Source organism: Mus caroli, unplaced genomic scaffold, assembly GCF_978045245.1.
Source record: "Mus caroli unplaced genomic scaffold, Mus_caroli_1 scaffold_7, whole genome shotgun sequence".
In the NCBI taxonomy this organism is placed as follows: Eukaryota; Metazoa; Chordata; class Mammalia; order Rodentia; family Muridae; genus Mus; species Mus caroli.
In genome coordinates this window covers 37,973,074-37,986,367 of record NW_028227262.1, presented here as the reverse complement: position 1 = coordinate 37,986,367, position 13,294 = coordinate 37,973,074, and the positions used below count along the sequence as shown (strand labels likewise).

The 13,294-nt window shown below is 38.4% G+C and overlaps 1 protein-coding gene across 2 annotated transcripts in view; it reads left to right on the top strand.

The window, feature by feature from the left end:
• Grm7 (glutamate metabotropic receptor 7) overlaps positions 1 to 13,294 on the top strand; it is an 891,604-nt gene that overhangs the window by 98,090 nt on the left and 780,220 nt on the right. The gene's annotated exons all lie outside the window — the stretch shown is intronic.

Genomic DNA, 13,294 nt, shown 5'->3' with positions numbered 1-13,294 from the left:
TGTGTTTCTTGTGGAAAGAGGAATCCTGAGAAATTTCTATAGCATCGATATCAAACATATTATCTATATGGGAAATTTTGTCTTTCTTCCCTTACTGCCTTAGCCTTCAATATCTTTCAAGGACAACCTCCAAGCCTAGCTCTTCAGTGAACTCCATCCTGCTTGCCTGGATGTTCTCTCTCTGCACACCAGGACGTGCATTCATTCTTCCACTCTAGTGTTCAGTTGCAGAAATTCTCTTCATGGTCTTTTATCATGCTTTTCCCCAGTAGTACAGAGCCTAAGGAATGCAGTTTGAAGGTAAAAACTGATTGTTAAGGGGTGTAGGAGCAGTTTATGTCCTAAATTTCATGACCAACACTCAGTCTTAATGAACAAAAATTCAATTAGAAAAAAAAATGTAATGAGGGCTTGCAAGGATTCTTCTGGGAATAACATCAAATTCACAACACACTGATTATCTAAAAATACCCAGATAACTGTGATCTTGTCCATTAGTAATTTATTTTTCACAGCATCCATCCTCAGCATCTTAATAGAACTCTACTCTAAGGCTATCCTTGGCCCCTTGGGTTACGTTTTCCTTTAAAGAGTAAGCATGCTTCTAAACATTTTCATAATTGTTGGTCCTTGCATTTATTTCATGAGCATTTTCAATTTAGTTAAAATTAATCACTGTGATTCAGCCATTTCTCCCAGGAATCAGAAACATCTCTCCTCAGTCAAGGTTTCTGACCTGACAGCTTGCTGAGGGCAGTGAGCTCAGAGTCCACATCAGTTAATGGCAGTGGAAGCCCAGGATGATTTGTAACATCACTTTATTGCAGAAGCAATGCTCCCTGAGGCTACCTGTGATATGCACGAAAGTCTTTCTCTGCTCTTGAGCTTCCAATAATGTTACAGAAATGTAATTCTTGTTCTTTGTTGTCTCGAAGGCAGGATATAGATATAGAATAATTTAAAATTATGTAATGTCTTCATTAAGACTTGTTTTATCCCTTCCTCTCTCCCTTCCTCCTCCCACAGTGTGTGTGTGTGTGTGTGTGTGTGAGAGAGAGAGAGAGAGAGAGAGAGAGAGACAGACCGACAGACAGAGACAGAGACAGAGACAGAGACAGAGACAGAGACAGAGACAGCACTTGGCTTTGCATGTGAATGAAATGAAAGCATCACCAGAGACCTACACATTTTCCATATGGATACTGAGCATCTCATCTCTTGCTAATATTTCCTATTACAGTAAATAGACACATTTCCTAACTTTGCAAGTGGCCAGTTCCAAGCCAAGTCTTTCTCTTTCTTCAAAGATACTAACAACAGTGTAACATATTCTCAGATATTTACGGGGTCAAGGGAGACTGTCCTTATCCATCCATCCATTCATTACCCTAAATGAGAAAACCGAAAAACCAAGTGGAGAATACTCCCTATCTCTTCAGACCTGACAGTTAAGTAACAAAGAAGTACTTTATAATACACATTTTTGTTCACTTTCTGGAAGTAAAGACTGAAATTTAATGAAATGTCAATGAAAATGGAACATGAACTCAACTGGTTTGGAAGATGGGGTCAGGGAATAATAGAAGGACACATAGTATATAATTTTACATAAATTGTACATGTAGCACAGTATGCAAAGATGGAGATTAAATGGTTTCATTTGAGATAGAGTCTTGTTCTGTAACCAGATTGTCAGGGACCTATTTATCTAGTTCAATATGCCTTCAAACTTGCATTTATGCTCCTGCCTCAATCAATTACAAGAAGAAGAAGAAGAAGAAGAAGAAGAAGAAGAAGAAGAAGAAGAAGAAGAAGAAGAAGAAGAAGAAGAAGAAGAAGAAGAAGAAGAGGAGGAAGAGGAGGAGGAGGAGGAGGAGGAGGAAGAGGAAGAGGAAGAGGAAAAGAAACGATGAAAAGAAAAGAAAAGAGAAGAGAAGAGAAGAGAAGAGAAGAGAAGAGAAGAGAAGAGAAGAGAAGAGAAGAGAAGAGAAGAGAAGGAGGAGGAGCCACCTTTATTCTTTATTTTGGGTCACAATTCCAGAGGGTTAGAAAACCCTTCATGGTGGAGAAGGTATGGTAACTAGCATACATGGGGGCAGTGACAAAAACGTTTGTTGTTCTCATTTCATGTGCACACTTAAAGCATAGAAGCAGAATAGGAAATCAGGCAAAGCTATGAACCGCCCCCCCAAAGCCTCTGCAGAGATCTACTTACCCCAGTAAGGATCTGCCTGTCAAAGATTCCATAACCTCTGTAAACAGTGCCATCAACCAAGGACAGAATATTCAAATATATGAGTGACAGGGACATTTCTCGTTCAAACTAAAATGTTGGTGAAGTGCTTGCTATGGAAGTATGAAGACCTGAGTTAGATTCCCTTCTTCATGTCTAAAAGAAAGTCTGACAAAGCAGCTCATGATTGCAGTCTCTGGGATGAGATATCAGAGGTAGGAAGATCTCCAAGGCTCACTGGCCAGTGACTCAAACAGTATTGGAGACTTTGAGTTTCCTTGAGAACCTGGTTTAAGAAATAAGGTAGGGAGTTGGTTTGGAGAGATAACTCTGTGGTTAAGAATACTTTCTGTGCCTACGAGGACTGGAATTGTCACCTATTTCACACTTTCCTATAATTCTAGCTCTAGAGAATCTGAATCATCTATCTGGCGTTTATGAGACTGCTGTATTCACAGGTGAATACACATAGATTTACACATGCACACTCACACAAACAGAGAGGTTTTAATTGATTATTTATATATGCATATATATATATATGTGTGTGTGTGTGTGTGTGTGTGTGTGTGTGTGTGTGTGTGTGTGTGTGCATTTTGACTGCATGCATATAAACAGACCATATGTGGACCTGATTCCCTGGCTAGCTACAAGAGTGTGTTAGATCCATTGGAACTAAAGTTATACATGTTTGTGAGCTACCAAGTGGGTGCTAGGAACTGAACACCACATTCCAGAAGAGCACAAAGTGCTGTTAACCACTGGGACATCCCCATCATTCCCACATTAAAACAAAACAACAATCAATTCTCTAAAGAAATAGTGTGGAGTGAAATTGTGAAAGACAGCCAGAATTTTCCTCTGCTTTCCACAAACACATGTATTCATGTGCTCAGAAATAAAAATGAAAAAACAAAAACCAAAATATTGTGTTGCAATCTAAACAGTGTCATCAGTTTTAACAGTTTCCAGTGCCCCTGTGCCATCCTTGATACTTCCTATACCTCTCGTGCCATATGTTAATTTGCATTTTATTGAGTTTTACATAACCATTATCATAGTACTTCTGGGGAGAAGATCTGCCCTTATTTTTTTTTTTTTTTTTTTTTTTTTTAAAGATTTTGTTTATTTATTATATGTAAGTACACTGTAGCTGTCTTCAGACACTCCAGAAGAGGGCGCCAGATCTCATTGCGGATGGTTGTGAGCCACCATGTGGTTGCTGGGATTTGAACTCTGGACCTTCGGAAGAGCAGTCGGGTGCTCTTACCCACTGAGCCATCTCACCAGCCCAAGATCTGCCCTTATTACTTAGCACAGGGATTTGAGGTCAGTCTTGCACCATGTATCAATAGTTTGCTTATTTTATTTATCATGTATTTGTTTCTATATACTACTATATGCTGAGCAGGTAAGCTAATGGTACCATTTATTTACAGTATTTATTTACAGATTTATTTACAGTAGCTAAGTTGAAAAACCACTGTAAATAAAGTACCATAAATAAAGACTGTCTACAAATTTGTGTGGTTCTTTCACTTTCTTTTCCTGTGAGCAAATACTTGAGACTGGAATTTTAAGCCCATGATTTCTCCACAGAAGACTTTTGGTCATTGAAAAGGTAGCAAAGACAGTATTCGGAGACTCATATAACAGACATCTGACACATACATAGGAAGTGCCACCGAATTTAACTGAAGTCATGAAAGGTTTCTGAGTACCCATATGGATGTCACCAATTTCATACTTAAAATTCCATGGCCTTGCTCATAATAGAGTCCCTTTGGCTTCATTCAAAATCTATTTTATACTTTTATACTCTTCACAGTTCTAGTAAATTCAGTTCCCTGGTTTCTTATATCAGAAAATATGAGAGACATAAAATCCAAGGGTTGAAGAGAATTAATGCAGTTGGGCAAAAGAACACATCACAGTAAAAAAAAAATGTTTATAGTGAGAACTTTGGTTTCTTGAAACACAGAAATGTTATTTGAATATGTTTTTGTTTTAATCCCAGGTATGGGATCTAGGGCTGCTTCAGATTGGCTATAGCAGGTATCTATGTTTTGCCTTGTGCTCTGGCAAGGGTTTTGCTAACTGAAGATAGTTTATAGTTAGGATTCTTGAGAGGGCATAAAAATGTCAGAGCTCAGAGAAAGGTGGTGATTGCTGCTGTCCCTGCTCCTACTCCTGCTGCTGCTGTTCCTGGTTGCTAGTTGCTGGTTGTTGTCTGCTGTCTACTGGCTGGTGATAAGCTGACAATAAATAAAGGACTTGTTCCAAGAAACTGCATGCTCCTGATCAGCATGAGGTAGTCTAATGAGATCAAAGCTCTTTTAGTCCTCTATACTTACTTCTCTCCTACCTAGTGTTATAAAGTTGGGAAGAATAAGGGTGGAGAAGGGTGGTGGGTAAAAGAACCCAATTAAGTAGCCAAAAACTATGTCTAAAAGTGTCCATAATAAAATACATAAAATAAAACTTTGGACTGATAGAAGTGTAGGGCCACTGGGCACATATGACTCCGAGGGCATCATTTTAGTAAAGTTGAAAAAAATTGTTTTAAAGATTTAATTTTTTACTCTCTCTCTCTCCCTCTCTCTCTCTCTCCCCCTCCCCCTTTCTCCCTCTCTCCCTCTCTTTCTCTCTCTCTCCCTCTCTCCTTCTCCCACCCCTCTCCCTCTTCCTCCCCTCTCCCTTTCCCTCTTGCTCTCCCCATTCTCTTTCTGTTGTTGTTGTTAGTTTGTTGTTGTTGTTTTTGTTGTTCTTGTTGTTGTTGGTGGTGGTGGTGATGGTGTGTGTGTGTGTGTGTGTGTGTGTGTGTGTGTGTGTGTGTGTACTTCAATGCACATGTAAAGATCAGATGATAATTTGAAGGTGTCAGTTTTCTTCTACCACAACTTGGGCTTAGGTGGTGAACTCATTCTGACAAACTTGGTAGCAACTATTTCTCCCTCGTCTCTGGGACACCTCAACATCTACAAAACTGAGAAAATGTTTAACTGCATTAATTTTAATGCTGACAAGGTGAAACTGAGAATAAAGACAGAAATTTTTGACTATGTACTCTGCTTTTAAATCCATTCTAAACATTGTCTAGGCATTATTGCTAGAAACTGTTTAATTTAATTAACATAAAAAGCCTACAGAACACCTATTGGTGTGTTCTCCAGAGGAAGAAAGGAAAGCATGAAGAAATGAATTGCTTGCATTGGTCCTGTTTAGGTAGCCCCAGCACAAACACCAAGCCTACCTAGTCTAAGGAGCCAAGCCAAGTTAAAGCATGTTATTTTTGTTTGTGCAAAGAAAAACCCCTGTTTGAAAGAATTCTATCAAAAGCTGTTTGCCTTCAAATTTGGAAATTTTTAGGAATATAAAATACAGATAATTGGAACAAAGAGAGAAAAATTTACCCTGATTATGCTAAGAAATTATTTTTTTCTTTCCAATGACTATGCTACTCTCCTCAATGAAATAAAAAGGTTATGGGAAAAGTCTAGCAAACTGCTTTCTGAGAAATGTAAAGAGGACAGTGCTAACACAGACCATGTATAGCACCCTGCAGGCTCATTAGGGGGCCTGGTTATCATCATTAATTACAAAGAACATATATTGCTCAAATAAGTCTACAGACTTTTAAAATAGGAGTTGCCAGATGGGTAAACAGTCCATCACCAGATCCATTTAAAATCCATTTATCTTTATAACCACATGTAGTAGATCATCAGCCCATGATCATAGATCCCCATCATTACTCATGGCCCATACATGAACTTGGAAATAGATGTCTCTCCTGGGAGAGTAGATTTCTTTCATGCAGTGAGTGCTAGTTTTTCTGAAGTCCCAAGCATATCCTTCTAGAAGCATGTTGTACAGTGTCACGTTAAATAAACATCATTCCTTAATGTCTGTTAAGGAATGTTATATGTCCAAATTATACTCAATGTATGTTGGAAATAGCTACCAAAGTAATTTCCTCTGTTCTTTAAGCTTCTTCATCTTTATTGGCTCACAAGATCCTTTAATATTTTTTTATATCTGGATGTTAGGGCTCATGGGGTTCTCTGAGGTACTGATGATGAATGTTCCAATCCTTTTGATGCCACTTCCCATTGGAAGCTGTAAGCTTGTATATAACCACTGCTTTCCAATCATCTGCATCTACATTTCTTTATACCCTACCCACACACACCCAAGCAGTTTTATTTCTAATCCATTTGTCAAATGACCCAAAACCTTCAACAAACAAAGAGGCAAAAAACTCTCTTTGGCTTATAAATACAGAATGCTCATGCATACTAAGGCCTTTAAACACACAGTTCATCCTTAGGAAAAGTGAAGATATACAATCCTTTGATTGATAGATTTTTACATCTCCTAGTATTTCATTCTGGAGAAAACCATGATGTATCTATGAGAATACATCCTGACATTATTCAGATGCATAGTACAGAATAACTCCCTTTCCTCCATCTTTTTATTCATAGTGACTGAAGAAGTTTATTTTGATGATTCAACTTCACTATCTCCTGAAAAACAGACAGGAAGATGCCTCCTTCCCCACTCTACACATCAGAGAACAGAGATTCGATTGCAATGTGCCTTGTACTAATCACTACCTGTATAGTAGTTCTCCTAATTCAAAGCTCAGATGCTGAAACAAAGGCTAACAAACTGTAAGGCTCTGGGTACTGTAGTTGTCCACAGTGCTGAAGATGTTATCCCTTACAGTCTCCTTCCTCCTGTCCTAAATATTCATCCTGTCCTTTTCCCCATCTCAGCAAACCTACAGCCAAACCATCCATATCTGTAATGTTAGTCTCCAAACTTGCCTCCATTTGAAAACTGTCCTAAGGCCATCTCCTCTCTCCTGTGTGTGCAATGTGTGTCTTTATAGGATTAACATTAATGTGAGCATACCATTTAAGTGCCAACTAAATGCAAAGTTCCTGCAGTCAAGATCCTGTCTCTTTCCATGTATAACAGAATTACTTGAAAACATGTGTTTTAATTGATTTAATCATCAGTCTTTCCTCACTGTGGTGCCATAGAGTTTCTGTCTCTGTGTCTTCTATCTTGGCAAACTTGAGGGCTAATTTGCATGTGTCACAGTCTCATAATGCTATCTGAAACAAACCTCTCTCGGTGCATAATTCATTTTATTAGAACTATATGTCTACTCTTAAATATTTTGGAGCATAAAGTCTACATAGGAATTTTCTCTGCATCTGTGTAGCCCTTGCACAACCCTGGTATATAGTATAAGCTGAATACATTTTCATTGAACAAATTCATAACCAAACGAAAGGGCATCTCCCAATTTTCTAAGGATTGCATCCATTGTTTCTTGGTCTTTGAACTAAGGTCAAGTGCCGTATCTGTTCCCTTTAGTTTAACTTCTGATATGCCCTCTAATAAACTGTCTGGAGTACAAAAGGAACTCACAGGAGGAGGTGAGAAGGAAAACATATAGTAAATGTGCTGGAGGAAGAATATGATCAACATGCAATATATGCATGAAAGGAAACCTTTTAAACTTTATACTTTGCCACTAAAATTTATATCTCCAAATATTTAATCTGCGAGAATAGGAAACAGAGAACACAGAAAAATTAAATCCATGGAAAATGGTATGTTAGAATCCGGCAAAATATTGACAAAAATTGATTCACAAAATGTAAAAGGGAGAGATAGATAAAAGTGCAAAGATAAACCTAGAGGAGGTTGGAGGTAGTGAGACACTCTGTGACAGTTCACATGGAGAATGTGATGTCAAAATGACAAACACTTCAGCATTAAAAGTTTATGTCCATGATAAGGGGTTTAACATGGCTCACCACCAACAATTTCATAAATGAACCCCCACCCAAAGTTACAAAACTGGTTTTCAAACCCAGCCGTGAAGATGTGAAGATCCATATCTACAATCTCCTCAGGAGGGAGCCTGAGGAAGAGGCCCACTGGGAGTCTAAAACAAGCCTGGACTACACAGTAAAGACCTGGCTAATGAAATTTAAAAAGGGAGAACTCCAGAGCTAAGAATGCTGCTTCTTCCTAAGCACGGCTCTTCTTCAGGACCTACATTCCTAAAGCAAGGGGGCTGGTGCGGGAGTTATGACTCAGTGTTTCTGCCAGAAGAATAATCACTCAACAGGAAAAAAAAAATCAGAGAGTATTTCTTCCTTAAAAGTAAAACAAAAAAACCCTAAGAGAGAGAGAGAGAGAGAGAGAGAGAGAGAGAGAGAGAGAGAGAGAGAGAGAGAGAGAACAGGATATTGAATGCTGTAATCATTATACACTTGAAGTTTGAGCAGTTTACTTGTCTCCAGCTATTATCAATCATGACAGGATTGTGAGGAAGTGTACTTCAAGGTTAAACACATGGGACACTGCCTTCCTCTCTGGAAATCCTCCAAAGGACCCGTGTGTGCTTCATTCCTCTGCAGGCATAATTGCTGCTTTTATAAATAAGATTAAAAAGAACCCGCATCTTCTAGGGGAGCACTTTTCTGTGGGGCTGTTTTTCAGGTGGCTAATGTTCTGCAAAGTGGGCATAGCTGCTGCTTCAGCACAAACGCAAACCCCTGCAATTTTGCCAGGAAAGAAGTAAATTATTTGCCAAAATAGAGCAATGTAGGGAACTCAGAAGTTGAAGGTGCCTTGAAACTTTTATTGGCTCACATGAATGCTTTCAGGAGATCACAAATTCCAAGTACCTACTGTGTAATTAAAAACAGCATCTGTGTGACAAAACTCCCAGGATCCAGATGTTTGCGGAGCTGTTTCCTGTGTGGGTGTGTGGTGATATATGGGTGTATAAGACCCACAAGAATGTATGTTTGCTAATGATTTAAACCAACTGCAGAGCAAAAGCTCTAATTCTAATACTAAATACCACCCATTCCCAAATGCATGTATGCCCACAAGTATGGTTTAAAGTGCTCCAGAAAAGCTCATATTGAATAATGTTCAAGAATGTATGTTTGCTAATGACTTAAACCAACTGCAGAGCAAAAGCTCTAATTCTAATACTAAATACCACCCATTCCCAAATGCATGTATGCCCACAAGTATGGTTTGAAGTGCTCCACAAAAGCTCATATTGAATCTAATGTCAATTCTGGGGTATTTTAAAAGTGATGCCTTAATCAGACTGTTGTTTTGTATTTGGAATAAGAATCCTTTTGTAGTTAATTAAGATTAAATGGTGCCTGGCCATTCATCTTGACCATGTAAAACTATAGCCTAGTAATAGAGGAAGAGAGCTGTGTGGAACATGTAAAAACTATCCCAGTGAACCACAGAAATGACTCAGTTTCTCTCCCCATGTGATTCTCTGTGCTGCCCTGGGATACCAGAGTCCTCTCTTGCAAAGAACCTCAGTGTAATGGTTAGACTTGTCAAGTTTAGAACCATTTAGGAAACATGCTCCTTGCAGTATTATATCCATGATGGCACTTCCAGTGAGGTAGACCTGGGGAAGAATGGCCTCTTTGAATGAGGGTGGGATCGTCCCATGTTCTGAAAGTCCAGACTGAATACATGGGGAAATGCCAGCTAAGCAAGAGCAGTCATCACTCTGTTTCCTGCCTGTGGATGCAATATGCCTAATCACTGTCCTGTCATGATCAAGTGCCATACCATCAAACCTTCCTTACATTGCTCTCTCAGGTATTTTGTTGAAGGGATGAGAATGGTAATTGATGCATTTGGTGTATCTCCTCATCACTGCCTAGGACCAAGAAACTTTTCTTCTTTATAAATTATCATGCCCATGATCTTTAAATACAGTAACAGAAAGTGAACTAACATACATGCACATATACTTTTAATTTGCCAGGCACTTACCAACTGAGTTGAGGTGTAGCTTAATTGGTATAGATTTCTACTTTCTTATTTATAGTAATGGTAGGATTTATATGGCTGCCATTATAGATGGGATTAAATGACCACAAATATTAAGGAACAATCTCTGTGTGGATAAGAAAGCAATGAGCTATTTTTTAAGGCTCCAGATTTTTGTTTAAGAGGAAGAAATATGATTCATTCACAGATTTTTCTGCTTAAAAATGGTTTTAACAGTCCAGTGTCATTAAGCTGCCTTCATCTCCCAAATAAAAATCTATAGAGCCCTTCATGCCACACTTCCAAATCAGCTCCACTGATTCCCACATCCTAGCTAATCTCTATATGAAATACTTAGTTCTAACAGCCTTTAACATGCACTGGACAGGGCCCTGTGGATTTCTGAATCTATGCATGACTCAGTGTTGTTAGATTCAATTCTATATGGGCTATATGATGTCACTCTTGGCAGCTGTAAGTTCATGAGTGCCATGACTACATCATGGTTCTAAGAAGGCTACATGGCTCTCTCCTCATTTTCAGATGTCTCATTCTTTCTGCTAACTTTCCTGGGCTTTGTCAGGAATATTATAGGTAGCCTGTTTACTCATAAGTACCTGGAAGTGACTTGACTTCAACATGTTGATAAAACATCAGTCTCTGCATTAACTGCCATTTGTACAAAAAGAAACCTGTTGGATCAAGTCACAGCATTAGACAACGGGAATAAACATACATATTCAGGAGGCTGTATGACCGTATATCTATCCAACAAAATAGGAGCAATTGGTTTATTCCTAGCGCTTACAGCTTCCCTGGCCTTTAGCCAGGTGTTTTAAACCAAGCATGGACTCCCTTCTACATGGACCTTGGATCCAACCAGAATTTAGTTAGCCACGTAACTATCACCCAAGCATTGCACTTGTACGTCACTCTCATTTGTAAAGTCGAGATTTTTAGCATGCAAGTTCCCTATCTGGAGAAGACCATTGCTGACTTTCCCCAACTGCTTACCAAGCAGCATCCTGTGCTGTTAAGGTGAGTTAGCAATGAGGAAGTTTCTAGCTGGGTGTCAGCATGATTTTTTTTTCTTTTTGTATTATGTAATCAAGGTGTATGGTGTCTTAGGAAATACGGTGTTACCATATAGTTCTATTAGACAATAAATGTTTGTAGCCATAACCTATATAGTTTTGGAGGCCACAAAAGCCTTCCTGGGCAACACCTCCTAGGGAAGAGTTCTATACCTAGAATTGGAATATTTTGCCTCATAACCCATGACTTCTGAGATCAGCATCATTCACTCATACATCATACCTCTATTTAAAATCATTTTGCAATTATGCTTTCAATTAAAATAATGGGGTTCCATGTGACTTCATATAGCCTTAGTTTGTGTTAATCTTTCCCACACCGCATCTTCTCACACAACAGACACCCCCATTCCTGTTTAAAACTTGCCTAGTAATTACTTACTCTATTTTATATTATATGCATTTTAGCATCTTTATTCCTATTAAGCCCTCCACTATACCTTATAATGTCGATTTTTAGCTACTGAATCTAGAACTTCAAAGTTATGATCCCACACATATTTTTGGGTTTATCTTTCATTTTTGCATAATAATTGTACAAATTTATGGAGTAGCATATAATTTGATACATGAATGCTATGTGTAATGAACAAGTCAAATCAAGGTAGCAAGTATTCTCAGCAATTTCAATACATTCTTTTATGCTAGAGACTTTCAAACTCTGATATTTTGTTTCTAAATAAATTTTATGGTTAATCATTCCAAGCTATCATTTCAATAACATGATATATACCAATAGAACTCTTGTCTCCTATTTAAGCCTATGCAGGTAACAGTTATCCAGCCCCTTTCTTACTTCTCTCACTGCTCCTCTTCCTAATCTCCGCTGACGGACCAATATAAAAGTCAAGATTTTTCAATTACATGCAGTACAGTGCGCTGTGAGGCAGAGATACATCTGAGAGCAGTGAGACGTTGTAAACCATTACAAGAAGATATAGGGAATGTAAATATGGAAAGGTTCTACATATTCTTTCACATTGCAATAAACCAGCTAGATACTCAGCTCGTTTTTCCTAAGTAGCTCCTGTATTGTGGGCTCTGTAATAGCAACCAGAAGAAAATAAATACCCTGATGTAATCATATTCACCCCACGTTTTCATGGAGGAAACCATTATAATCACAATGTCCAAAGAGATACGAGCCAAGTATAGGGGGCTTCCATAGTAGCTCTGATTTCTAGTGGTTGTTCTATGTTTAAGAAAGAGGGTGGGTTTTTTTTTTTTTTTGACAACTTGTAAATTTAGTAAGGAGAATTTGACTGGTAAAAAGCAGAACAAAAGAATGGTCTCAGCTATGACAATATATTGAGCAAGTTGTTTAATGGGTGGTTGTGTCCATGTGTCCACAGTCCTTGCTATTTGAGAGAAGCATATTAAAAGCATGTTCTTAATAGCACAGAACTTTCAGAATAGTCTCTCTCTCTCTCTCTCTCTCTCTCTCTCTCTCTCTCTCTCTCTCTCTCTCGTCTCTCCCCCCCCACCTCTTTGTCGCTCTCCCTAGAAATTTCAATTTCATTTTCTATTTGCACCTGACATTCAATGTAAATAAGCTGTTCCTTTTCAAATTAAAATCTTTGATTTCTCTTAATTTCCTTCCAATCAATTTTCGCCCTGCACAAACAAAAATATATCTATTCTTTTCAGTGTTTTCTCTGTGACAAGCAACATTCTGGACTTATCAGCTGGAAAGTGCTTCTGCTTGTGGAGCATCTACCTATAGATGAACACTTCCATATGAAAGAGAGATATGCAACCTCTCCATATCTTCATAAACAGTATTCTTGTATAGAAGCATAACCACGCTGATGAGATGTAGGCTTTATTCACAGGGCCTACCCTACCTTTACACAGTGATTTGGACAATTTTCTGATCAGTGAGTACAAACTGACTTTATAGTAAAGAATATAAATGTCACCATTGGCTATATTCAGGAATATTTTAGATTCCTTCCCAAATCTGTTTAATAACTTGTGGTAACTCCACCAGAGCTAGATAAATGCAGGGTTTCTTTTTGCACTTGTGAAATACATTTTCTAGGTTTTGATGGCATTGTTTTAATCTCCTTCTCTAATAGACCACATAATTAGAGTAGGCAGGAGGTGAAGGCGTTGTGACAAT